Source organism: Schistocerca serialis, chromosome 4 (assembly GCF_023864345.2).
Source record: "Schistocerca serialis cubense isolate TAMUIC-IGC-003099 chromosome 4, iqSchSeri2.2, whole genome shotgun sequence".
NCBI classification, from domain to species: Eukaryota; Metazoa; Arthropoda; class Insecta; order Orthoptera; family Acrididae; genus Schistocerca; species Schistocerca serialis.
In genome coordinates, this window is record NC_064641.1 from 139,434,151 (window position 1) to 139,460,693 (window position 26,543).

The 26,543-nt window shown below is 43.3% G+C and overlaps 1 protein-coding gene across 1 annotated transcript in view; it reads left to right on the forward strand.

Annotated features, from left to right (window-relative positions):
- The first annotated feature begins 6,126 nt into the window (after positions 1 to 6,126).
- LOC126474326 (sodium-dependent nutrient amino acid transporter 1-like) overlaps positions 6,127 to 26,543 on the forward strand; it is a 188,682-nt gene continuing 168,265 nt past the window's right edge. Inside the window, exons 1-3 of the mRNA XM_050101793.1 lie at positions 6,127 to 6,322; positions 14,656 to 14,771; positions 17,731 to 17,859. The gene's annotated coding sequence lies outside the window, so the exon portion shown is untranslated. The remainder of the gene's footprint in view (positions 6,323 to 14,655; positions 14,772 to 17,730; positions 17,860 to 26,543) is intronic.

Sequence of the window (26,543 nt, forward strand, 5' to 3'; positions counted from 1 at the left end):
TGACACCTCCACGCCGGGCGCTGTGGCCGAGCAGTTCTAGGCGCTTCAGTCTGGAACCGCGTTGCTGCTACGGTCGCAGGTTCGAATCCTGCCTCAGGCATGGATGTGTGTGCTGTCCTTAGGCTAGATAGGTTTAATTAGTTCTAAGTCTAGGGGACTGATGACATCAGATGTTAAGTCCCTTAGTGCTTAGAGCCATTTGAACCATTTGACATCTTCGCAGATACTCTCTGCCCCCTTATCCCTGTTCCCCTACGTGGCGAAGTCTTCTCATTGATCCTCAATCTTGCCCACCCACGTTTTAAGGCTACCACTCCCCTTTTTACTGAAAGTTTCCTTTCGACGGGCGTTAAGTCGCACTATTGTACCTGGACATGCACATGCCTCCCTCATCAGTGAAGTAAAGTTAGATGATGCGCCTACCCTCCTGTGACTCGTTTCGACATTCCCAAAGAACGTTTTCGACACATTCGTCTCGACGTTGCTGGTCCTCTCCCCTCCCCCTCCCCGCCCCCTTCCCCCCTGCTCAGAGGGTTCCATATATATTCTATCTATTATCGACAGAATCTCCAGGTGGGCCAAGGCCATTCCTCTCACACACATTCCCATAGATACTGTTACTCATGCACTTGTCATCTCTTCGATTGCTAACTTAAGTTGTCCCTCTTCTAGTACTGCTGATCAGGGCGACAACGCGAATCCATTCTTTTCATCAGGTTGTGACACCTCCACGCCGGGCGCTGTGGCCGAGCAGTTCTAGGCGCTTCAGTCTGGAACCGCGTTGCTGCTACGGTCGCAGGTTCGAATCCTGCCTCAGGCATGGATGTGTGTGCTGTCCTTAGGCTAGATAGGTTTAATTAGTTCTAAGTCTTGCACGGTGCCAATAAATTCTGCACTATGGCTTACCATCCCCAGAGTAATAGGCAGGTCAAGCTTAAAGCAGCAGTCATCTGTCATTCTACTTCCTGTTTCAAGGCCCTCCCTTGTGTTATGATTTGCACGGCATTTAAAGGAGGACTTACAGATTTCCCTTGGCAACATACTTTACAGCGAATCCTTGATCTTGCCTGCTAAATTCGTCAAAGACTCCGAGCCTGTGCCCCCTTCTGAGCTTTCAACTTTTGTCGAGCCTGTCTGCACTCAAATTGCCCACATCCACAACCCAACTCTGCATGCTCACACTGCCCCACATGTCTTTGTTCATAAAACCTTAGAGCATCGTCACTATGTAACATTCTGCGCTGACACTATGTGGTCTGCACTCCAACAGCCATACTCAGGCCCCCACAAAGTGTTCCCTAGCTCTGCTCACACCTTTGAAATTCTCTTACATGGTAAGCTGCAAACGTCTCCATCAATAGACTCAAGCCAGCTTGGATGCTTGATGATGACCTCTCTCCCAATGATGCCCTGGCATCTCCTCCAGCAGACGAGTTGACTCCTGCCTCCTCGGAATCCACACTGTCTGGCTCCCTGCTAGGGGTAATCCAATCGACATTACTTCCTCTGACATTGCCACGAGTGCTTGTCTCGAGCTTTCCACATCTCCTGCTGCCTTCTGCATCATACACTTCTACTTCAATGCCTCTTCTCTGTCGATCGATGACCTCTTCTTGTACTCGTTTGATGGCATTCTTTTTGTGCTCCGTTCATCTCCCCACATGTATGTCGATTTCATGCATCATGTCACACTCCTTTCACTTTCAACCTTACTCCTGATATGGAAGAAAATGGTATTACCACCTCGATCGACACTTTCGACCACCTTACTATCCATGTGCCTTTTGCCATGTGCACTGCTGCCACAACATTGAATCAATTGATTCCTGTCTCCAGCACCAGATGCCCTCTCTGCCCCCTGGCATCACACGGGACCTATGTTGTGTCAACCCTTGATGTCTGCCCAAACTACAAGAAATGGTCTACCCCTGCCCCCTCATGGGCCAACCAAGACACAGCTGGTCAGGCACACTTCCTACAGATGATGCCCAATGCCAACCAATTGCCACATGGCTCCACTACCTCAATGTCTGCCCCATGCTCCACACTGCCAGGTTGGGGTGGGGGAAGGAGAGGTGGCCTCTCTGGCAAACAGCAACATCGAACCTGTGGTTATCAACATTGAAAAGAACTACTTTGATTCTCGATTTAATGATCTTTGACCCAGTCTGGCATGAATGTCTATTGCGTGTACTCACTTGTATTTGTGTATGTTGCCAATAGTAATAAAGTGCTTCATTTCTACATTCAATTGTATGCTGGTGACTTCCTCTGCCTGAATGATTTGCTGTGGGAACAGGAACAGCCACAAGTGAATTCAGTTTCTAAATAACTTATTTTACACTCAACTACATCCACTCTGGAAACTACATTTTTTTAAGCCAGACACAGCCTGAGCTGTTAAGTCAGTGATCACAAATTATGTCCCATGGGCCACATGCAGTTGAATCAAGTATTCGTGTAGCCCTTGGTTCTCAGCCATATTTTATAATAATATGCATGTAGCAACTAACAGCCAAACCGGAAATCGCTAACTAACATTAAGAGATACTTGACATTGCAGTTTTTCTGCTCAGTAACAAACTAAAGTACCTACTGAGACTCTAATATCTTAAGATGAGTTTAATATTGATTAACTTTGGTGAATTCAGACATGAGCTAAGCAAAGTTGACCACTGGCCTCAGGGGCAGAAAGTAAGTAGCACGGCCACCGTAGGGCAAGAGGATATGAGAGGGGGGATGTTTTATTGTGTGTCTTCCAGTACTGACAACTCATATACACATGGGACTCATTCGGCTAGTGAAAGGTATTAACATGATTTGTCCTCAGTTGTTTGTTTAATAATAGACTGTTTCAGGATTCTGTCGTAATTGCAGCAGCATTAGCATGTTAGTGAGGTGAAATTGTGTAAAAGCCATTCCGTTTTTCTGCAAGAAGTTAATTTCAACATGGCAACTAGAGGAATAAAGAAAAAGGTTTACAATTGCAGAGTAATCTTGTAGTCCATTGCACTTTTAATAATAAATGTATGACTTGTTGAATTATTGGTCATCTGGCATGACCTGTTAATACCATCATTTGTAGACTCAATTACTGTAGTTTAAAAGTTCTGTGAGATAGGCATTTGTGTGAGGGCTAAAATTGTAGAACAGCAGCTCCCCTATTCTGCTGTGGCATCGGCAAGAGAGCCCCCACCACTACTATTGCCCGCTCCCCTACCTTGCCATCTGTGCAGCTATGGGGCAAGTGATACCTTACGCACTCTAATGATCAGGTGTTAGGCTAGAAATTTTGACATGCAAGTAATATTGGTCCACGAATTCACGTTAGAGGCAGTCATCTTACGTGTATTAAGAAACATTAAATTAATTAAGGATGTTGTAATACAATGCAGTGAGTACAAGAAAACGCATTTATGTTATTTATCAAACTTCTGTGATGGTATCTCATTCAACAGTGCATTTAGATATGAGTACAAGCTACTGCTATTAATCAAACCCATTCACACACATAGTAAACCCAATACTTCACCACACAACTATTGTGTCATGACTGTTAGGTCACTGAGGTTGTCAGCAATGTGAAACAGACCACAGTAATCCAATGTGTTCTATATGGTGCTAACATATTTCAATCAGTACACTGAAGGCGTAAGGCGCCTTTTCGTGTGTCTTGATGAGTGGTGGCATAGTCACTGTGGAGATGCCATGACCCAATGTTATGAAATGTTTGTAAATAGCACAAGAGTCGCTAATCGCAATTTTTTGGTCGTTTTGCTCATCTTCAGATTACTCTAAATACAGGAATGTGCATATGTTTTAAAAATGTACATAATTGTAAGCTATCAACTGTAATAAGCTGTGTTGTAACAAATACACTCCTGGAAATGGAAAAAAGAACACATTGACACCGGTGTGTCAGACCCACCATACTTGCTCCGGACACTGCGAGAGGGCTGTACAAGCAATGATCACACGCACGGCACAGCGGACACACCAGGAACCGCGGTGTTGGCCGTCGAATGGCGCTAGCTGCGCAGCATTTGTGCACCGCCGCCGTCAGTGTCAGCCAGTTTGCCGTGGCATACGGAGTCCATCGCAGTCTTTAACACTGGTAGCATGCCGCGACACCGTGGACGTGAACCATATGTGCAGTTGACGGACTTTGAGCGAGGGCGTATAGTGAGCATGCGGGAGGCCGGGTGGACGTACCGCCGAATTGGTCAACACGTGGGGCGTGAGGTCTCCACAGTACATCGATGTTGTCGCCAGTGGTCGGCGGAAGGTGCACGTGCCCGTCGACCTGGGACCGGACCGCAGCGACGCACGGATGCACGCCAAGACCGTAGGATCCTACGAAGTGCCGTAGGGGACCGCACCGCCACTTCTCAGCAAATTAGGGACACTGTTGCTCCTGGGGTATCGGCGAGGAGCATTCGCAACCGTCTCCATGAAGCTGGGCTACGGTCCCGCACACCGTTAGGCCGTCTTCCGCTCACGCCCCAACATCGTGCAGCCCGCCTCCAGTGGTGTCGCGACGGGCGTGAATGGGGGGACGAATGGAGACGTGTCGTCTTCAGCGATGAGAGTCGCTTCTGCCTTGGTGCCAATGATGGTCGTATGCGTGTTTGGCGCCGTGCAGGTGAGCGCCACAATCAGGACTGCATACGACCGAGGCACACAGGGCCAACACCCGGCATCATGGTGTGGGGAGCGATCTCCTACACTGGCCATACACCACTGGTGATCGTCGAGGGGACACTGAATAGTGCACGGTACATCCAAACCGTCATCGAACCCATCGTTATACCATTCCTAGACCGGCAAGGGAACTTGCTGTTCCAACAGGACAATGCACGTCCGCATGTATCCCGTGCCACCCAACGTGCTCTAGAAGGTGTAAGTCAACTACCCTGGCCAGCAAGATCTCCGGATCTGTCCCCCATTGAGCATGTTTGGGACTGGATGAAGCGTCGTCTCACGCGGTCTGCACGTCCAGCACGAACGCTGGTCCAACTGAGGCGCCAGGTGGAAATGGCATGGCAAGCCGTTCCACAGGACTACATCCAGCATCTCTACGATCGTCTCCATGGGAGAATAGCAGCCTGCATTGCTGCGAAAGGTGGATATACGCTGTACTAGTGCCGACATTGTGCATGCTCTGTTGCCTTTGTCAATGTGCCTGTGGTTCTGTCAGTGTGATCATGTGATGTATCTGACCCCAGGAATGTGTCAATAAAGTTTCCCCTTCCTGGGACAATGAATTCACGGTGTTCTTATTTCAATTTCCAGGAGTGTATATCCTGGTAAGTTAGCACAACATACTGGCATTCATGAAGTCAGCAGAAAAAGCAACTAAGAAAGGTAGTCACAAATGGTATTGTCAGATGGATTAAAATCATTATCAAATAGTAATCACACATGTCCTATAGTGTTTGGCCATCACTTGTGTACTGTGCTTACAACACTGGTATAAACAGCTGAGGGAGTATGACCAGTAGATGTCACTGGCTGAATAGAGTTTGCAACAGTGCAATACAGAGTTTGAAATGTAATTCTAGACTATGTCTGCTTACAGCTAAATTAAATAGATAAAATGCAGTTAAAAGGGAGCTAGAGTTGTAACATAAGTCAAAAGGAAAATATTATTTTAGCTTCTGAAGGGTATCTGTACATAAAAGTATGTGTCATATGCAGAAGAGTACATTCAGGCATCTGCAGAATACAATTCAAATATTGTGAGAATTTTTACCTTGGACTATCAGCATAAACATATTGTTGATAATGAGAGATAATTTTTTTTTTTCTTTTTCGTCTTTCAATCCTTCTATTTCATTTTGCTCTGTGCATATATCTTTGATCGTCTAGAATATTTTTTTTAATTTTATACTGTAATATGAAATGTTGCAATGTTTTACTTTATCGGTATTGCTCCAAAAGTCTCTTTTAACTGAGGATGCAAAAGTTTCAATACATTTCATTTCGTTTGTAATGCTCATGCGTAATGTGGTGTGTAAAACCTAATGTAGTACGCAGCACTGTTGTATGAACTGTGATGCTAGTGCGATATCGATAATGGCAGTCAGACAGTGAAGATAGTCGAAGGTGTGCAGTGTCGTGCCACATTCGCAGATTTTATTGTGTAATAGACAGAACTACACGAAAGTTCATGGCTGCATTTTTATTTTCTGATCACAACTTAAACTAAACTTCAGCGTGAATGTTATGCAACAAAATGTTTGACTGCATAAGTACTGTGAGTTTCATGGAGTAAAGTAAACAGCAGTGACAATTCTTGTGCGAAGGGACTGTGATTTTCGTTGTGAGAACCAAAATGTTTTTGCAAGTAACACATTTGCTTTAATAATGTACTTTGAATTTGTGCAGCTTAATGAACTGCCATGTGCAACTAAAGCAACTAAATAAGGTAGCCACAAATGGTATTGTCAAATGGATTAAAATCATTGTCAAATAGTAACCACACATGTCCTGTAGTGTTTGGCAAGATTTCCTAAAATGACGTACCGTAAGGAAAAAATCAACTGTAGGCATATTTTTCGAATTATAAGCTTTATTTTTTGCAAGTTAACCTTAAGAACCATTAATTATACAGTGATTCATGAAAACAAATTATATCATACATTATATCATTATTGCAACATATTTCCAGAAAGCATACACAATCCCATGTCATGGCAATCGTTGGGTAAAATGACATATCCTTATGTCTTCTATAGTTTTTCACTTTTATTTGCAAATATCACATGTAAAGATCTTTGACGTAAGTGAATCCCCAGCACATTCACTGAGAGCCCATACTGAACACATAACACACCTGATCTATGTCTCATTTGGTTTAGAATGACTAAATAAGTCATTATGGTAGAAACAAGGAACAAGATCATCATTGATACAAAACTTCTTATGTTCCTCATCTCCAGTAGGCAAATCTAAATAAAGTATCTTCTTAGCGTGTTCAGCTGCATGTCTGCATTCCAACACTCTTTTCTGTATGAATTTGGCTTTTACCTTTGAAACATACAGACTGCTCGTCAGAACTTGTGAACTCCCCTGTTTCCATTTGTTAGAAACGAGCCTAGCCTGAGATCCAGAAGGAAATGGAGATATGCCAATTGCCCTAATAAATGAAGGTTCTGATTGAGGAGATGTTGCAGTATTAGAATGTAATGTAGGTCTAGTTGATGAAATTTGAGGCGCAAGTGCAACAGGAGTGTTCTGCTTGTAGGTTTGCTTTAGCAATTAGGCCTACAGTTTCATTTCCTTCATTTTCTTTTTCCAGGAACGATCCCTCAGTTATAGCGTGTGCAATGTGGTGGTAATGACAACTTTATGATATTATTGAATTTGGCATAAATCAGTACATAGAAATATTTGTGGGTTGAGTCACCAGCCACAAAGAGAAAAACCGTAGCAGCAGATGTCGATTGTGGCTGCTTTAGAGAAAAACTTGGCTTTCTTTTCTGAATCCATTCAAATATTTTTTTTTACCTTAAATCATCAAAGAATCAAAATCTTTATTTGTAAGTAACTTTACAATATAAATATCAGTTTGCTGTATTAAAAGTAATTGTAGGTAACCAATTAAATACTTATTGTTTGTTTAGCTAAATTATGGAGGCAGTTACTTGCCATCAACGTCTCCTTGCTGAATTAATTGCCATTTCATTCCTCTTGGTTAACTCAAATGCCAGTTTCTTTACACTGTTCAATATAAGTCTAAATAGCCTGGACTCTATGTCTTTAATATTGTGTACTAGTTCAGTTTCTAGCTCTGTTGGAAGAGTTTTCTGGAATCGATCTAAGCCTTTATTATCTCCTACAAATTGCTTATTCTTGCCTTGTACCTTTCTTCTTAAGCTTGAGGAATGCTGAACATTTTTGAAGGATGCTCCCAGCCCATTTGCCTGTTATTAACAGCATCGATAACCTTCTGCATGCTCTCTGAATCATATGACTGGCGATCACTGATTCTGTTATAAATTCCAACCGTTGTTACTGAAATAAGAACAACAACAATAATAATAGTAGCAGCAATAGGAAGAGTCAGTGGCGGCTGCCACCCTAACTTTCCACACCTTTCGCATTTACTGGTAATTTTTCTTTGAATGCTGTTAAATATAACATAGATGCTGCAGTCTGACAGATTCAGTACTTAAATCTACCATGTTACTGCTCCTCTGGACCCTGTGAAAGTTGGCATCAGGGTATCGAGCTCACCTTCAGTTGTGCACATTTTAAGGAGCTTTTGCGCATGCATAACTCACGTGGTGTAAGTGCCTTACAGGCCAAATACGTACAGATTTGATAAACAATGTGCACGGTTCACGATGTGCACAGCTAGCCCTTAGCACTCACTAGAAGTTTACGTCAGGGCCACCATGTAGAAGCGCACTACGGTATACTTTTATCCCCGATCACTCAGCATAAATCCTGCTAAATGATAGCACACTCCTCAGATATGCTAATTTACCCACTATTGGATCAGACATCGGTATATATTAAAGTTGTACTCATAGTAAACCTATTTTATAGGTTTCTGAATGACTTATAGAATCTTAAGTTACGAATTTTATGATACAGTAATCCATTTCAGAGACTGACAATCGTAAGTGCCTAAAGCACGTAACTGTCGATTGTACCTGTTATTCATGCTTCTGAAATCTGTCGCCTTATTGTGAGTAAGGTATATCTGTGCTGTAGGTCCAAATTGTATGTATGAAAATTCACAAAAAGCTGTATCACTGATTTCTCTTATAGTCATTTAAATGTGGGATCGACGGCAGTGTGCTTTAGGCCCTTATGGTTCAGTGCCTAATTTGTATTCTAGTCAAGTGACCATATTAGTAGACATTACTACTTGCGTTTAATCATTTCCGAAAACAGCACTTTGTGTTTGGAGTTGATTGTTTACTGTGCTGGAATTAGCATTCGTGGGCAGTGTAAAGATGAACTATGCTGACTCTATTTTAAACACTAACAGAAAAGTAAAGCTGTGAAAACAGCTCATGAGTCGTGCTTTGGTAGGTGCACTTTGCCCCCCCCCCCCCCCCCCCTCCCCCCGGGGCCCAAACGGTCCACTATCCCGATTTTAAAAAAATGAGCTTGCTGCAGAAGTCAAAGGTCCCAAGTTCGAGTCTCGGCCTGGTACACAGCTTTAATCTGCCAGGAAGCTTTATATTAGTAAACACTCCGCTGCAGCTTGAAAATCTCATTTTGGGAACGGAAAAGTAAATTACCAGGAAAGTTAGCCACAAAGGAAATAGGGCATCTGAGAACAGCTCCTTTGATTGAGAGAGTGAAGAAATCAAATAAGCGTGACCACAAGCGAACATTAACAAGGAAGTATACAGTTAGCACAAGTTGTTGTGTGGCTCTAGCGCAAGAAATCTGATTTTCAGCGTGGAAGTAATTTCGTGAACTAATACACCTGTTAGGGACCTTGTACATTTTTCCAAAATCCTGGAAAAGCACGAAAACTCCCTCTTACACAAAAATGCGAAACGGAGAGTTGCAAAAGCCTACACATTATTTCGTTATTCCCCTAAACTTCACTTAATTATGTACAAAACAACAAAAATTAGACAAAAACAATTATTTCTTTTGCCAGATAAGTTATGCATTTTATTATAATTTTTATTATTACTGTTGTTATTATTATTGACAGTGGCTGTAGTTGTATAAACTTGTTGATAAGAAAACGGTTACACAGAAGATGCTATTAATTTCTGAATATAAAAATTCGTAAACACCCAGAACTCCTACTCGCGAGGCGCCACTGGTAATAGTAATGAACTGCATGTTGGATTACCATAACCAGAAACGAAAGAAACGATAGGAGGCATAAACTAACATAGGTAGGTATCGTATGTAATTTTAGCCGCTGCTGCTGCATTTCGTGTACCATGGCACTGCCAATAAATACGTGTACCTACACACCCAGAAACATCCTTAAGATGTTTGCAAAGGAAGTGTTTACTCATCTTATGCGAAAAAACTACACTCCTGGAAATGGAAAAAAGAACACATTGACACCGGTGTGTCAGCCCACCATACTTGCTCCGGACACTGCGAGAGGGCTGTACAAGCAATGATCACACGCACGGCACAGCGGACACACCAGGAACCGCGGTGTTGGCCGTCGAATGGCGCTAGCTGCGCAGCATTTGTGCACCGCCGCTGTCAGTGTCAGCCACTTTGCCGTGGCATACGGAGCTCCATCGCAGTCTTTAACACTGGTAGCATGCCACGACAGCGTGGACGTGAACCGTATGTGCAGTTGACGGACTTTGAGCGAGGGCGTATAGTGGGCATGCGGGAGGCCGGGTGGACGTACCGCCGAATTGCTCAACACGTGGGGCGTGAGGTCTCCACAGTACATCGATGTTGTCGCCAGTGGTCGGCGGAAGGTGCACGTGCCCGTCGACCTGGGACCGGACCGCAGCGACGCACGGATGCACGCCAAGACCGTAGGATCCTACGCAGTGCCGCAGGGGACCGCACCGCCACTTCCCAGCAAATTAGGGACACTGTTGCTCCTGGGGTATCGGGGAGGACCATTCGCAACCGTCTCCATGAAGCTGGGCTACGGTCCCGCACACCGTTAGGCCGTCTTCCGCTCACGCCCCAACATCGTGCAGCCCGCCTCCAGTGGTGTCGCGACAGGCGTGAATGGAGGGACGAATGGAGACGTGTCGTCTTCAGCGATGAGTGTCGCTTCTGCCTTGGTGCCAATGATGGTCGTATGCGTGTTTGGCGCCGTGCAGGTGAGCGCCACAATCAGGACTGCATACGACCGAGGCACACAGGGCCAACACCCGGCATCATGGTGTGGGGAGCGATCTCCTACACTGGCCGTACACCACTGGTGATCGTCGAGGGGACACTGAATAGTGCACGGTACATCCAAACCGTCATCGAACCCATCGTTCTACCATTCCTAGACCGGCAAGGGAACTCGCTGTTCCAACAGGACAATGCACGTCCGCATGTATCCCGTGCCACCCAACGTGCTCTAGAAGGTGTATGTCAACTACCCTGGCCAGCAAGATCTCCGGATCTGTCCCCCATTGAGCATGTTTGGGACTGGATGAAGCGTCGTCTCACGTGGTCTGCACGTCCAGCACGAACGCTGGTCCAACTGAGGCGCCAGGTGGAAATGGCATGGCAAGCCGTTCCACAGGACTACATCCAGCATCTCTACGATCGTCTCCATGGGAGAATAGCAGCCTGCATTGCTGCGAAAGGTGGATATACACTGTACTAGTGCCGACATTGTGCATGCTCTGTTGCCTGTGTCTATGTGCCTGTGGTTCTATCAGTGTGATCATGTGATGTATCTGACCCCAGGAATTTGTCAATAAAGTTTCCCCTTCCTGGGACAATGAATTCACGGTGTTCTTATTTCAATTTCCAGGAGTGTATTATTACTCAAACGACAACTATCGAAACGTCTAAAGCCCACTGCAAACGCGTTCTTCACGTAACGCACAACCGTCTAAACAAAAGGCCTTGCCATTTGTAGTGTAGCAGTGTCGCCAACAATAGACCATAACCATGTGTCACAAAGTGCTGCCTATGATGGCAGCAGCAAGAAACCAGAGGTACGTCATTTTACCAAACCATGTTATTTAAGGACACTTTCCCGCACGGACTGTAATCTCGCGATCAGTGGGTGGCATTGAATTTTTTATTGTTTCAAAACAGTGTACGGGACTTTGTTAACAGAATCGTGTGTGTCGTAATCGCACACATACGAACTTGAATTTCATACAGCAACAACGACGCCCGAAAGCCTGTGATTAAAAATTGCAACGGAGGATAATATTGCTGTCTGGAGCAGGTTATACCAAGCAAGAGCATGTACCCATTGCAATCTCATTACCGACTGAAATACAATAAATACGCCTCCAGAATAACCGGATCTCCTCTGACGTCACAACGCAACGACCACAGCACATGTAAGATGCAACGCCAAACGCTCTAGCTGGTAGGACTTAAAGTGTTTCATATAGATTCGATTGTAATTATTTCCAATTTTGTGACAAACGCTTCTCAGTATTTGCTTTCTTTGGAAATAAATGTAATTAGAATGAGGCTTGTTTGCTAGTTATGTTCACGTTGTTAACCCAGCATTAATAGTAGTTACTGCTACTTACTTTCTCTATCTTATTCATTTATTTTTAATAGCTGTTAATGCATGTGATTTACGTATTCTTTTAGAGCGTTGTGTGTTTTCGCACATGCGCGTAGCATTTTGTCAGGTGTATTTATTTATTTATTTGGCGTATGTACGTGTTCGCGTAAATTACAGCGTCCGCCAGTAAATCCGGGTGCCTACCAAACTATTCGCTCGCTATTGGTGCAAGGCACGCAACTGGCAGAATATTTGATTTTGACAGCTGTCAACTACGTAAAACTGTGATTACATTGAATAAAACGTCTTAGTATGGCATTTTTATTATCAAGTGTAGGTTTATTTATCTCTTTCAGAAGCAACTCAACAAAATTACGGCCGTTTCCGTAATTATTTACAATTTTTTTACGGAAATTTTTGTGTTGTGTGTTCTTTGGTGTTTGTTGCCAAATTCAGACATGTTTACTTTCGTTAAGATTAGGAAGCAAAATGGGTTTATTTGAGCTTATATAATCGAAATCCACGGTCAAAATTACACGACGTAAATCTCTGAATGTCGTTTTCATCACAAAGTACAGGAATTTTAGCATAAGGTTCAAGGAGCACGCACATGCGCAAAAGAGAGCTTCTTTTGGACAAAAGTTGCCTTCGCCAAAACAAAGTACTGCTAACATAGACCATAATATGCAGGTTGTACACACTGCCCCTAAGGGATGTCTATTGAATCATTAAGGGATTTATGGGAATAAGAAATGTCACCCCCTAAACTTCTTAATAAACAAAGTTAATTTGCGCCCAATGCCTATTTTTAGTTGTATGACAAGCTGTTGTGGTTTTTTTTTATTCTAGTAGACCTCTTCTGCTCCGCCTGCCTCCCATATTTTTCTTGCTTCGGTTTCACTGAGTGAGTTGTGCCTGCAGCCTTTATATTGTGTTTTGATATGCTGCTTTCAGTTCGTCTGATTGTGTATTGCACATGTTACACATTACTTCTGTGTGTGTGTATGTGTGTGTGTGTGTGTGTGTTTGTGTGTGTATTGAACCGAGGACCTAGAAACGATGGAGAGGCTTCAGTGGTTCATAACCCAATGGCAGGCCACAGCAGTCCATCCACCCCACTGTCGCCCCACACTGAACCCAGGGTTATTGTGTGGTTCGGTCGACATTGGACACCCCCCTCCCCCTCCCACCCCCCCACGGGAACGTCTCATACCAGACGAGTGTAACCCCAAATGTTTGCATGGTAGAGTAATTATGGTGTATGCGTACGTGAAGACAGTGTTTGCGCAGCAATTGCCGACATAGTGTAACTGAGGCAGAAATATGGGAACCAACCAACATTCACCAAAACCATCCACAGGCTGGTCGGCACATCGGACCTTGACACTAATCCGCCAGGCGGATTCGTGCCGGGGATCAGCACGCCTTCCCGCTTGGGAAGCAGCATGTTAGACCATGTGGCTAGCTGGGCGGGATACGTCTGGGTACTACCTTTCATAATTTTAATGATAGCTCATCATCATACTTTTGTTTAGTTTTGAAGCTTTTATTTATTTTATTCCTCAGTTTGTCCATTTTCATTAGCTCTAGGCCCTGTACCACCAGCAGTTCCTCAGATCTGTTTTTGGTATGCCCTCTGTGCCTTCAACTTTTTTGTCATTTGACAAGCTGCTGCCTTACTTTTCCGTACTGCATATGGCACCTACATTTAGGGTCTACTTGCGGCTACCCTTCAGGAGTTCAAAGAATATGTCCCCTTTTACTCATGATGTAACTCTAGCTCCCTTTTAACTGCATTTTATATATTTGTTTGTCAGTTAACTTTACATTTATTTGCAGCTGCCCTGCAGAATTTAAATCAGTATTTCCTGTTTGACTCATGTTATTACTCTAGCTCCCTTTTAACTGCATTTTATGTGCTCAGTTTAGTTGTAAGCAGATGTAGTCTAGAAATACATTTTAAACTTCGTATTATGCCATTTCATTGTCTGTTTAGTCAGTGACATCTAGCAGCCAAGCCAACTCAGCTGTCTGTACACGTGTTGTAACCACAGTACACAAGTGATGGCCTAACATTACAGGACATGTGTGGTTACTATTTCATCACAATTTAAACCATGTGACAGTACCAGTTCTGGCTAAATGTTTTTTAATTGCTTTCTCTGCTGTATTCATAATGCAGATATGTTGTGCTATCTTACCAGGCTATATATGTGACAACACTGTTTATTACAGTTGATATCATACCATTACATACAATTTTTAAAACATATGTACATTTCTGTATTTAGATCAATCTGAAGATGAGAAAAATGATCAAAACCGGTAATTGAATAAAGAAATATTTGTGATCATTAACTATTAAGGCATTTACAAATATTTCTTTTTATGTGTCCACAACACACTAATACAGTCAATAGCAAAGGTGTAGTGAAAATTGGAGCTCTCTTCGACTTGTATGAGATTTATAATGTAAGCACTGTTTTTTCCTTCTTTTTTAGCTGCAGAAGCTATTATTGTGTCTGTGATTCCATACTTCTTGACTCATCTTCCATCAGCTAAGTTGTGGCTACTTGGTTACAACTTCGTTCTTGTATCAATCTTGTCACTGAATATGGTAAGATAACAGTTCATATTTCCTTTTATAATATGTGTTAGACTTAACGAATGTTAGATACAATGTGTCTTAAGTAAAATTGGCTAGTAATTTATATAAATTAAAACAGCAGTGTATCCAATTCTGGCAATGACAAGAAATTTGTAACTGGTGATAAAATAATGAAGTAGTAATGTAAAAGCATTGTAACCTATCTTACATTTTCATCAATAAAATTATTCTTTCGGAGTGCAGTGGAACTTCGAGTAAGAGCATGGAGCTTTCATTGATATATATGTGTACTTTGAATCTTATTGATGAGTTTGGAAATGAAAATATCATTTTTAAATTAATTTGTGTATTTTCTGTGTGATGATATTTTCAATTTTTACAATATTTATTGAAAATTATGTGAAATAAGTGTGATGTGTGGTTGCATGTACACATAATGTGTAAATACCCTGATGTGGACAACATGTTGACATTGTATATGTAAAATCCTAGTGTCCTATATCTAGTCAGTAATTGGAAATAAAACTTTGTAATATAATTTTATTATTATTAAAGAATTTACTATTTGAATAATACCATCTAGACCACTTGTGAGGGGCGTTTGAAAAGTCCGTGCAAAGTCCGATAGATGGCACCACCGGTGCATATAGAGGTCATGTTTAGTTAGTGGCATCTTTGGAAAGAACACACACCAAGTTTTTACATCTACATCCACATACATACTCCGCAATCCACCATACGGTACGTGGCGGAGGGTCTCTCATACCACAACTAGCATCTTCTCTCCCTGTTCCACTCCCAAACAGAACGAGGGAAAAATGACTGCCTATATGCCTCTGTACGAGCCCTAATCTCTCTTATCTTATATTTGTGGTCTTTCTGCGAAATGTTGGTTGGCAGCAGTAAAATTGTACTGCAGTCAGCCTCAAATGCTGGTTCTCTAAATTTCCTCAGTAGCAATTCATGAAAAGAACGCCTCCTTTCCTCTAGAGACTCCCACCCGAGTTCCTGAAGCATTTCCGTAACACTCGTGTGATGATCAAACCTACCAGTAACAAATCTAGCTGCCCGCCTCTGAATTACTTCTATGTCCTCCCTCAATCCGACCTGATAGGGATCCCAAACGCTCGAGCAGTACTAAAGAATAGGTCGTATTAGTGTTTTATAAGCAGTCTCCTTTACAGATGAACCACATCTTCCCAAAATTCTACCAATGAACCGAAGATGACTATCCACCTTCCCCACAACTGCCATTACATGCTTGTCCCACTTCATATCGCTCTGCAATGTTACGCCCAAATATTTAATTGACGTGACCGTGTCAAACGCTACACTACTAATGGAGTATTCAAACATTACAGGATTCTTTTTCCTATTCATCTGCATTAATTTGCATTTATCTATATTTAGAGTTAGCTGCCATTCCTTACACCAATCACAAATCCTGTCCAAGTCATCTTGTATCCTCCTACAGTCACTCAACGACGACACCTTCCCGTACACCACACCATCATCAGCAAACAGCCGCACATTGTTATCCACCCTCTCCAAAAGATCATTTCAGCCATATTGACCTATTTCTTTGTGTTTGGCATTTGTGTGAATCAAGGAAGTCAAGCAATTGTCCAAAAATGGACGAATAAGAATTTTGTGTGGTGATTAAACATTACTTTATGAAAGGCAAAATGTCTCAGGAGACTAAAGAGAAGCTTGATAAACATTACAGTGACTCTGCACCTATGATTAGAACAGTTTATAAGTGTTTTCAAAATTTTCGGAGTGGCCTTATGGGCACAAGTGATGCTGAACATTCTAGACACCCTGTGGAGGTTACAAATCCAGAAATCATTTATAAAATCCATGATATGGTGACGGATGACAGAAGAGTTCAGGTGTGTGAGATTGCTAGTGCTGTGGACATCTCAGATGAATGGGTACATAATATTTTCCATAAACATTTGGACATGAGAAAGGTATCCGCAAGATGGGTTCTGCGATTGCTCACGCTTGACCAAAAACAGAATCGTGTGAAGTGTTGCAAGGATGGTTTGCAGCTGTTCAGGAAGAACCCACAGGACTTTAAGCATCGTTTCGTCACTGTGGATGAAACATGGATACATTACTATCCTCCTGAGACCAAACAACAATCTAAACAAAGGGTTACCAAGGGAGAATCTGCACCAAAAAGGCAAAGACCATTCCTTCGGCCAGAAAGGTTATGGCGACTGTCTTTTGGGATTTGCAAGGGATAATCCTTAACGACTATCTGGAAAAGGGTAAAACTATTACAGGTGCATATTATTCATCGTTATTGGACTGTCTGAAAACCAAGCTGCAAGAAAAATGCCGGCGGTTGGACTGCAAAAAAGTCTTCCATCACAATAATGCACCAGCACACACCTCAGTAGTTGTGGTCACAAAATTAATGGAAATAGGATTCCAACTCATTTCACATCCCCCCTATTCTCCAGACTTGGCTGCCTCGGACTACTATTTATTCCCCAATTTGAGGGCAGGACAAAGATTTTATTCAAACGAGGAGGTGATTGTAGCAACTAATACCTATTTTGCAGACTTGGACAATTCCTATTATTTCGAAGGGATCAATAAATTAGAACAGCATTGGATGAAGTGTATAAGTCTAAAAGGAGACTATGTCAAAAAATACAAAAGGTTTACCCCAAACACGTAAGTCGTTTTTATTTTTGCAAGGACTTTTCAAACGCCCCTCGTACACGTTTTTGGTTATATTATTGTACATTACATATTCCAGCTCCCACCAGCTTTGAACTCTAACTTCCAGATAAAATTCTATATAAATATATAAGGCTGTGGTAGATTTCCCTAATTGGTATAAGTATATGTACCATGAACATAGACAATGTAATATAGTGTAGTATGCCTGTATTAACACAGAGCACAATACATCAGGTCCTAAACCAAAATGTGTTGCTTTCATTGGTCACAGATACTCTACACTGCTGTAAAAACTCTCTAGCTAGCAGTACCTCTGGCACTAGTGACCCCATGTAGGCCAGAGGACCTCTCCCTTCCTGCCTCACCCTGTAGTGCAGAGGATTGTGGGAAGTGATAATTGGTAAGTGTCATTGGTTGTGGGAACCATGTGCAGTTTGGGTGCCTATGGTGCAGGACACGGCTGGATTGTTTCTTGGCTTCTGGTGCCTGGCAGATGTAGAGATGATATGGTGCCAAGTGAGCAGGGCATCACTGAGTGGCCAAAGCAGGATACACTGGGCACACACAGGGCTTGTTGGCAGAGGCAGTGCCTCAGATGATGCTGAAGGTAGAATCAGTGGTGTAGTATGAGGTAACAGCTCACATGAATCCTGTGTGTGTGCAGTGATGGTGACCACACCACCTGCTGACAGACATGAGTAAATTGCTGTGTAGTCAACATGTGACAGGTGAGACAGCGAATGATCAGTGCAGTGAATGTGTCAGAGGTGTCACAGCATGTGTCTACTGATAGGTCATCCTCAACAGGTTTGACACTGATATCCTCAGGATCAAAGTAATGGATATCAAGGGTGATGATTGCCGGTCATCAGGTCAAGGCGGGGCTGGTGACATGTTGGCAGAAGAGTGCTCATCTTATGGGATAACTGGATTCGTGGCACATGTAGTGCCAGCATCATGAAGGACCAACTTCACTTGGTGCTTATGTGAGGAGGCCATCACTGTTTACCCATTAAGCAAAATGCTCAAGGTATGTGGGCTGCACTTAACAACTGGAATATGGTGGCTGTAGTGCTGGCCTTTGACCACCCAAAAGTGCCTCTGACCATCCAAAATCTTACCAATGAGTGAAATGCCTCAGTGATTTAACATCAGCCAAAGAGCCCCAAGAATCGCTCTAAGCCTTTGTCACACGACACACTATTGCATACGGCACACTTGCTTCCCTACACCACAGTATCATAATATTTACATTTTCCATTCTCTGTTTTATATATATATATATATATATATATATATATATATATATATATATATATATATATAATGAAAAATTATAGAAATTACATTTGTACTAAGGTGAGACTACAGCTCAAGTCAAATGCATGTCTAACTTCTGCATACCATCACAGTATCATTCTGGTCAAACCAAACATGGTTAACATTAATAACTATAAGAAAGTCTATTTGCACTATTTCTGTAATTATTGCATGTTACTTATTGCAAATGGAACAAAGAGCTACTAATTATTTGTGTACATATGGAGAATTCTGTTTGGCCAATGTTTCAAAACAATATGTAATACTTTGTTTAATAGTTTATATGTACAATCATTGCATCTACAATCATTGCATCACCAAGCTGTCTCACCATGTAACTGATGTCAATGGCTTTCCATTGGTGTGCCATATGTGTCCTTAATTTGTTTGTAAATAGTTTTAAAACCCTAAATTGTACAACTGTGGTGATAAATTTGTTGGAGACTAGGATTTCTGTCAATCTCGAAGAGTCTTTGGATTTTCTGTAGCTCAACTGCAAATAATTTAAATAGTTTATGTGAACACATAGTATTTTCAGCCTAATGTTCCACTGTTAGTCTATGATGGCTTCCATTACTCACTCACACAGACCCTTTGAGCCAAGCTAGTACCTGGGAACACCCTGTGGCCGCTCAATGGCTGGTCGTTTGCCTCCTTGTGTCCACCACACCTTTGCCACAACATACACCAATTTTCTGGCCCAATCATATGTAACAATCTGCCAACTCTTCAACCTCACTATGATCATATAAAGTAACTTGACCAAGCCACTCATAATGTCGTAAAGTGTCAACTGTCGGATGAGCTCCATTCATTCAGATGCGGGTTTGATGCCACTGCATGTGTCCAAGAAAGTCTCTTTGGTTCTCTGGAACTGAGATTTCTCTTTGTTAACGACCCCCATCCTCTTTTGAAACTAGTGCGATGGGTGAAGCCCAGGAGCTGTCTGAAAGGTGTGCTATATCCTATTGTAGCGGTTCATCAATCGCTGCTTCTCCTGCCTGTAGAAGAGCCAGAGCCAAATGGTGTGTTTGTGGTGAACTGATTGGCTGGGAGTCCTAAGAATGTGGCACATTGTATCATTTCAGACAGTGCACTGCTGAACGTTTGCTCTTGATGTGTGGTAGGTGGAACACACGGGCAATGCTCTAGGAAGCCCAGCAGAACACAAGGTGTGTGCCAGGGGAGGCAGCATTGGAGCCAAAAGCCCTGGGATGAGGCAACAAGTTTTGTGGTGTAGATGTGCACTAGAGAAGAGTTGTGCAGTATTGACCAACTTACAGTACTGGCCTCTTTTGTGATTTCCCTTTCTCCACCCATATAATAGATGTGTACAGTAAGCAGTAGCAAGCTTGTATAACCATGTGCACTGGAGTTGAATATCTTCTTCCTCTGCTCAGTGCTTTGTCTGCCGTGAGTACTTGATGGTGATTGCTGTAGCTTTTATTGCACATAAGATAATTTGAGGCCTGTGGTACTCCATTTTAAAGTAAGTGATTAATTTCACTGCTATGTTTTGATTACCTATGAACAACATCAAACTGACATTTCTTGATAATTTACATAAAAGAACGTACAATATGATTAGGTCCTACAGGATATTTGTCATACAGTACTGGTCACCCAATGTTTTTCAGTATTCGCCAGAAGCAATTTTCAGTTTGTAAATTACATTTTCTTGTTCTTCTTCTTCCATGCGACTCCATCCTGTGCAAGCTTCATCTCCCAGTACTACTGCAGTCTATATCCTTCTGAATCTGCTTAGTGTATTCATCTCTTCGTCTCCCTCTACGATTTTTACCCTTCTCGCTACCCTCCAATATTAAATTGGTGATCCCTTGATGCCTCAGAACATGTCCTACCAACCGATCCCTTCTTCTAATCAAGTTGTGCCACAAGCTCCTCTTCTCCCAATTCTATTCAATACCTCCTCATTAGTTATGTGATCAACCCATCTAATCTTCAGCATTCTTCTGTAGCACCACATTTCGAAAGCTTCTATTCTCTTCTTCTCTAAGCTATTTATCGTCCACATTTCACTTCCATACATGGCTACACTCCATACAAATACTTTGAGAAACGACTTCCTGACACTTAAATCAATACTCGATGTTAACAAATTTCTCTTCTTCAGCAACGCTTTCCTTGCCATTGTCAGTCTACAATTTATATCCTCTCTACTTCGACCATCATCAGTTATTTTGCTCCCCAAATAGCAAAACTCCTTTACTACTTTAAGTGTCTCATTTCCTAATCTAATTCCCTCAGCATAACCCGACTTAATTCGACTACATTCCATTATCCTCGTTTTGCTTTTGTTGATGTTCATCTTATACCCTCCTTTCAAGACACTGTCCACTCCGTTCAATTGCTCTTCCAAGTCCTTTGCTGTCTCTAACAGAATTACAATGTTATCGGCAAACCTCAAAGTTTTTATTTCTTCTCCATGGATCTTAATACCTACTCCGAACTTTTCTTTTGTTTCCTTTACTGCTTGCTCAATATACAGATTGAATAACATCGGGGAGAGGCTACAACCCTGTCTCACCCCCTTCCCAACCACTGCTTCCCTTTCATGTCCCTCAACTCTTATAACTGCCATCTGGTTTCTGTACAAATTGTAAATAGCCTTTCGCTCCCTGCATTTTACCCCTGCCACCTTCAGAACTTCTAAGTTCTAGAACTTAGAACTACTTAAACCTAACCAACCTAAGGACATCACAGACATTCATGCCTGAGGCAGGATTCGAACCTGCGACCGTAGCGGTCTCGCGGTTCCAGACTGTAGTGTCTAGAACCGCTCGGCCACTCCTGCCGGCCAAAATCTGTCATTAATGGCCTATGGCTACAGGCTGGTGGTTGCTCCATAATGGAGTCGGTTGTATTTACATGTACGGACTGGGTCCTTTGGTCAATTGAAGCGATTATTGTGTGGGAATGGTTATGTTTGGCTTTTTGGAGACCATTTGCATCCATTTATTTTATGCATGACAACGCGCCCATGTCATCAGACCACGATTGTTTGCGATTTGTTTGAAGAACATTCTGGACAATTCTAGCGAATACTTATGTAAGTATATAAAACCATGTAAGTATATAGTATGGCAGTACCGGTCATGACCTTCTTCTTCTGTGCGGATGCACATATATTACCCGAACTCTTACACGGCTTGGTAAGAATGTCTTCCACGAGTAAAGGGTGTGTTGGGTAGGCACACTACGAATGTGTGGGCATACAAGGTGAGAATGTGGGTCTCGCGGAAGGCGTGCTCGATGTAGTCCCTGCTGTCGCACTATCCTCTGTGCCATCGGTGGCTCAGATGAATAGAGCGTCTGCCATGTAAGCAAGAGATCCCAGGTTCGAGTCCCGGTCGGGACACACATTTTCACCTGTCCCCGTTGATCTATATCAACGCCCGTCAGCAGTTGAAGGTATTATTACATAATTCTAATTTAATTCTAGCGAAAGATTTGGCCACCAAAATCGCCCATCAAACATTTATGAGCGGGTAATTCGTGCACAAAATCGTGCAACGGCAACGTTTTCGCAGTTGCGGATAGATACAGAGGCAACACGGCTTAATACATCTGCAGGGGACATCCATTCACGTCGAGGCCCAGCACAACGCTGGGCAAAAGGGGGTCCTACACGATATTAAGAGGTAACCCATGGCTTTTGTCAGCTAAGTGTACAAAAATGGCAAATAATTATAACACATTCACACAAATATCATACTAACAAATGTAAATCCACCTGATGATGGAGGTTTAAACCTTTGAGACGTTTTGTGGAGATAAATAAACAGTGACTGGTAACAGTAAACTTGTTGTTTCATTTAAGGTCAAAAATTTGAGCTGGCCAATACTGTATGACTACTCTACACTCCAAGTCTGGAGAGATGTAAATGTCAGAGGAAGTCACTGATGTCAGTGACAAAGAAGGTCCATTTGTAGTGGAAGTCCATGCTGAGTTGTAAAACATGATGTACTGTTACGTGCGCAGAGACTGGAGAATTGTTGGTGGCATGGCGCTATAACCTGACTGTGTCAGTGAGCAGTGCAACCATTTTCTTTGACGCTGTGTTAATGTCCGATCATGTATCTTTGAGGAAGCACTTGCATGAGATGTGGTCAAAAACATACAGTCTTCCATCCATCAGATTGGCCAGCATGGAGAATTTGTGTCCCACATGACCCAGGTTTAGGCAACTTGATGTGACAACCTGAGGTAATGCATCTATGAAATTTGCTGCAGAAAGACCAGCATCTGCAATCAGAGTTACCAGACTGGGTTTGGTACTAGCAGAGCTGTGACCTTGAGACAGTAGTGATGGCCGGAGCAGTGTTGTGTACTGCTGGGATGGTGTCGTGTGTAGCCTACAGGTCAGTGCCCAGGCTGGAGCTGATGATGTCACCATCAGTTGTCATTGGCTATGCTCAGACCAAAGCAGCACATGAAGCAGGCATCCAAGATCTAACGTTCTGCAAGCGAGTGGTGTCCTTGTAATTGGTGCACAGCCTGTGCTGCAGTACAGTGAACATCTGAGTTTCTTGTTGAGCAGTTCTGCACCATGTGCAGTTATAGCAAGTTTGACAATCAAAAGCATCCATAATGTGGTGTCTAGCATCAGATTCTAGTCCAGTGATGTCTGTAGCCAGTACCACAACAGATGGAGTCTTAACGGCGAGTTGTTCATCATAGGTAGCTTGTCAAAGTTGTTGTCCAGTGTGTGAGATAAATGTTGAGGTAAGGCTAATTTGTCAATTGCATATTTGTTGTGCACAGTGGAGGTGTTAGCCTGATGTCACTGAAGATGTGAATATGTTCAACCCTGTGGCAGATCAACATCACAAACTTAGAGTTGTCATAAAAGATTCCTAGCGATGAAAATACACATGCCGCTGCCACAAACCACAGGGCTGATTGTTGTGGTCAAAGTGGCAGTACCTTGCTTTGACACCATAGGTAGGTAGTATAACAAACACTTCATTCAGCACAGTGCAGTACATGCAACAGCACACATCCACACTATCAAATCAGAGAATGTGTCTCATAGCTCTCAGTGGTCAGTGATGCTGCTGTTCCCATAGAGTGTCCTTCCCTCCCCCCCCATAGCACTGAGAAGTGGAGAGCTGGCAGCTGGTCGGTTTGCAGGTACTAGGTGTACACTGTAAGGCATACATTTTGTAATCACGCAAATGTGCAGGCATATGAATGGCATTGCCTGCATGAGAAATCATGGTGGTTGGCAGGGAAGGGGGCATGACAGAATGCACTTCGGGGTCATGGGGTGCTGAGACAAACTTGTGGGCGGGGGTGGCAAACATAATGTGGTGACAGTGAGATGGCCATCATCGCTGAAGTGAGCAGAGAGGGTAGAAGTATCCTAAGTCTGTGGGTAATGGAAATGTGTCATGAAAGTTATGTTTGCCACTGTCATTTGAAGCCTCACAGCCTGCATGCATCTGTTCAATGATTAGCTCAGCTACAGTGACAGTGAGCTGGATATCGTCAAGGTGGAAGCATCATACGGCCAGGCAGGGTGCGTGTGAAGAAGGTACTCAGTAGCCAGTGAGGTATCAAGGAACCATGAGTTCATCATTAATTGTGAAGACCAATTTGAGTCTGCTGAGAGAGACAGTCACAGGCTTGCCATGCAGCAAGGTTTGAAAAGTGTGAGTACCATGACAAAACACCTTAAGGAGCCTGAATGAGGGGGCTGAAGGACCACACATATCATGTCGTCATGAAGCATGATGAATCTGCAGTCCACAAGCTCTTTTGAGAGGAAGATCTTTGGTGTAGAGCGAGGGGAGGAGTGATTCGGGAGATAGGGCTTCTTAGTTGATAAGGGAGGGCAGAGAAGTTGTTAAGGAGAGGAGTTACTAAAACGAAATCACCCAGGAGTGACAATGTCTCGTGGTAAAGCAGCTTGAGAAGTGAGGCGTCCAGGTCACGTTTACAGCTGTGTGCACACCCAGAAGAGCCCAGGGGAGGGCGTCGGGCCACTCGGCTCTGTGATACATTAGGGCCGCTTTGAGGGTTTGGTGCCATCTCTACAAGCCTGTTACTTTGCGGATGATTTATAGCTGTTCTGTAGCGAGTGATGCAGCACAAGTTGCGAAGTTTGAGGAATAAGGATGATTCAAACTATCTGCCCTGGTCCGAGGTGATGGATGAGGGGCATCTTAAATGAGCAAACCAAGAGACATTAGAGGCGATGCAATAGTTTCTGCCATAGTGTCTGGAAGAGGGAGTTGCTTCCACCCATTGTCTCATACAGTCAATGACCAATAGGATGTAATGTTAGCCAGCTGAGGGAGGCAGGAGATCTACAAGGTCGACATGTATATAATAGAATTGGCCCTTTGGTATTTCAAATTGTTTGAGAGGTGGCTGGCTGTGTTATGAGGTTTTGCTATATTGTCAGGGAACACATACTCTTATTCACAGCTTACAGTAATTCCCCCCCCCCCCCCCCCCCCCCCCCCACCAAACACATCGCTTGATGCTAAGTCATGTGGTTGGTCACACTCCAGGATGTGCACGGTTGTGATACTGTTCAAAGATCCAGTGGCGGAAAGTTGAAAGACAAGGAGGCATATCCAGTTCTGTGATGTGTCCCAGAGAACTGGACAAATCACCCAGTAAGAGCCCAGATTCGATGTGAAGGTTCACTGTGGGATCATTTAGCAGATCTAGGAGCTGCTAATGATGTTCTTGCACAGAAATAGTGCCAGTGCATGAGAGGCAATCAGCTGCAGTGTTGTTGGCAACTTTTGCAAGCTGGACATCAGTTGTATGTTGTGCAACACACTCTGTGGCACTCGTCTTTGGGGAAGGTTACAGGTAGCATCTGTGAGTGGTCGGTGATCAGTGTACATGACAATGTCTTCTTGAAAAGAGTGCACAGCTTCATAGACTGCTAAAAGTTCTCTGTCAAAAGTGGACAACTTGCATTGTGATTGTGTAAGCTTGTGAGAAAAGAAGCAGAAGGGCTGTTGATAGACACTTACATTCTGCTGCAATACAGCACCAGTGGCAAGTTGGCTAGCACTTTTGGTAACTGAGAGTTTTGCGTCGGGGAGAAGATATGCCGAGGTAATGGACTGCACAAAGGTGTCCTTGATGTGTTCAAAGACCAACTGCATATCTGGTGTCCATGTGAGTTTACATCAGCCAGGAATGTTCTAACGCTTTAAAGCTTGGGTGAGTGGGGTCTGGGAGGGAAGTTGCATGGGATAGGTGTGGCAATAGCAATTTACCATACTGAATAAATGGTGAAGTCCATCGTAGATGGGAGATGGAGATGGGTTTTGAACAAGCTATGTGCACTCGGGGCTGGATTGGATGCCTTCACTTTGATTTGGTGCAGTATTCCATTCTCAATCACAGCCATAACAAACAAGCCCCGAGCAGAACAGCACTGAGAGATAGGAGATGGTGTGCAAGTGGCAGGCATGTTACTAACATGTTGTACCTGTGTGTGTGTGCAGCAGGTGTGTCAGGTGACTCGTGGTGGTGCATGGCCATCACATGTGCATGGGTAGCAGTGGGAGACGAGAAACAGAAGTGCTGAAGGAGGCAGCATGTCTCAGAAAGTTCATCCTCAACCATGTGAATGCAGTGGTGATGCGGTAAAGCATTGTGTCATTCTGGAGTTGAGTCTGTTCTGCATGAGTGTCCATGTAGAGCTGTTGGATGTCCTGGATGTACCACTCAGTGGAACGTGGTTGAGTTGGACGATCCAGTCACAGGTCAGT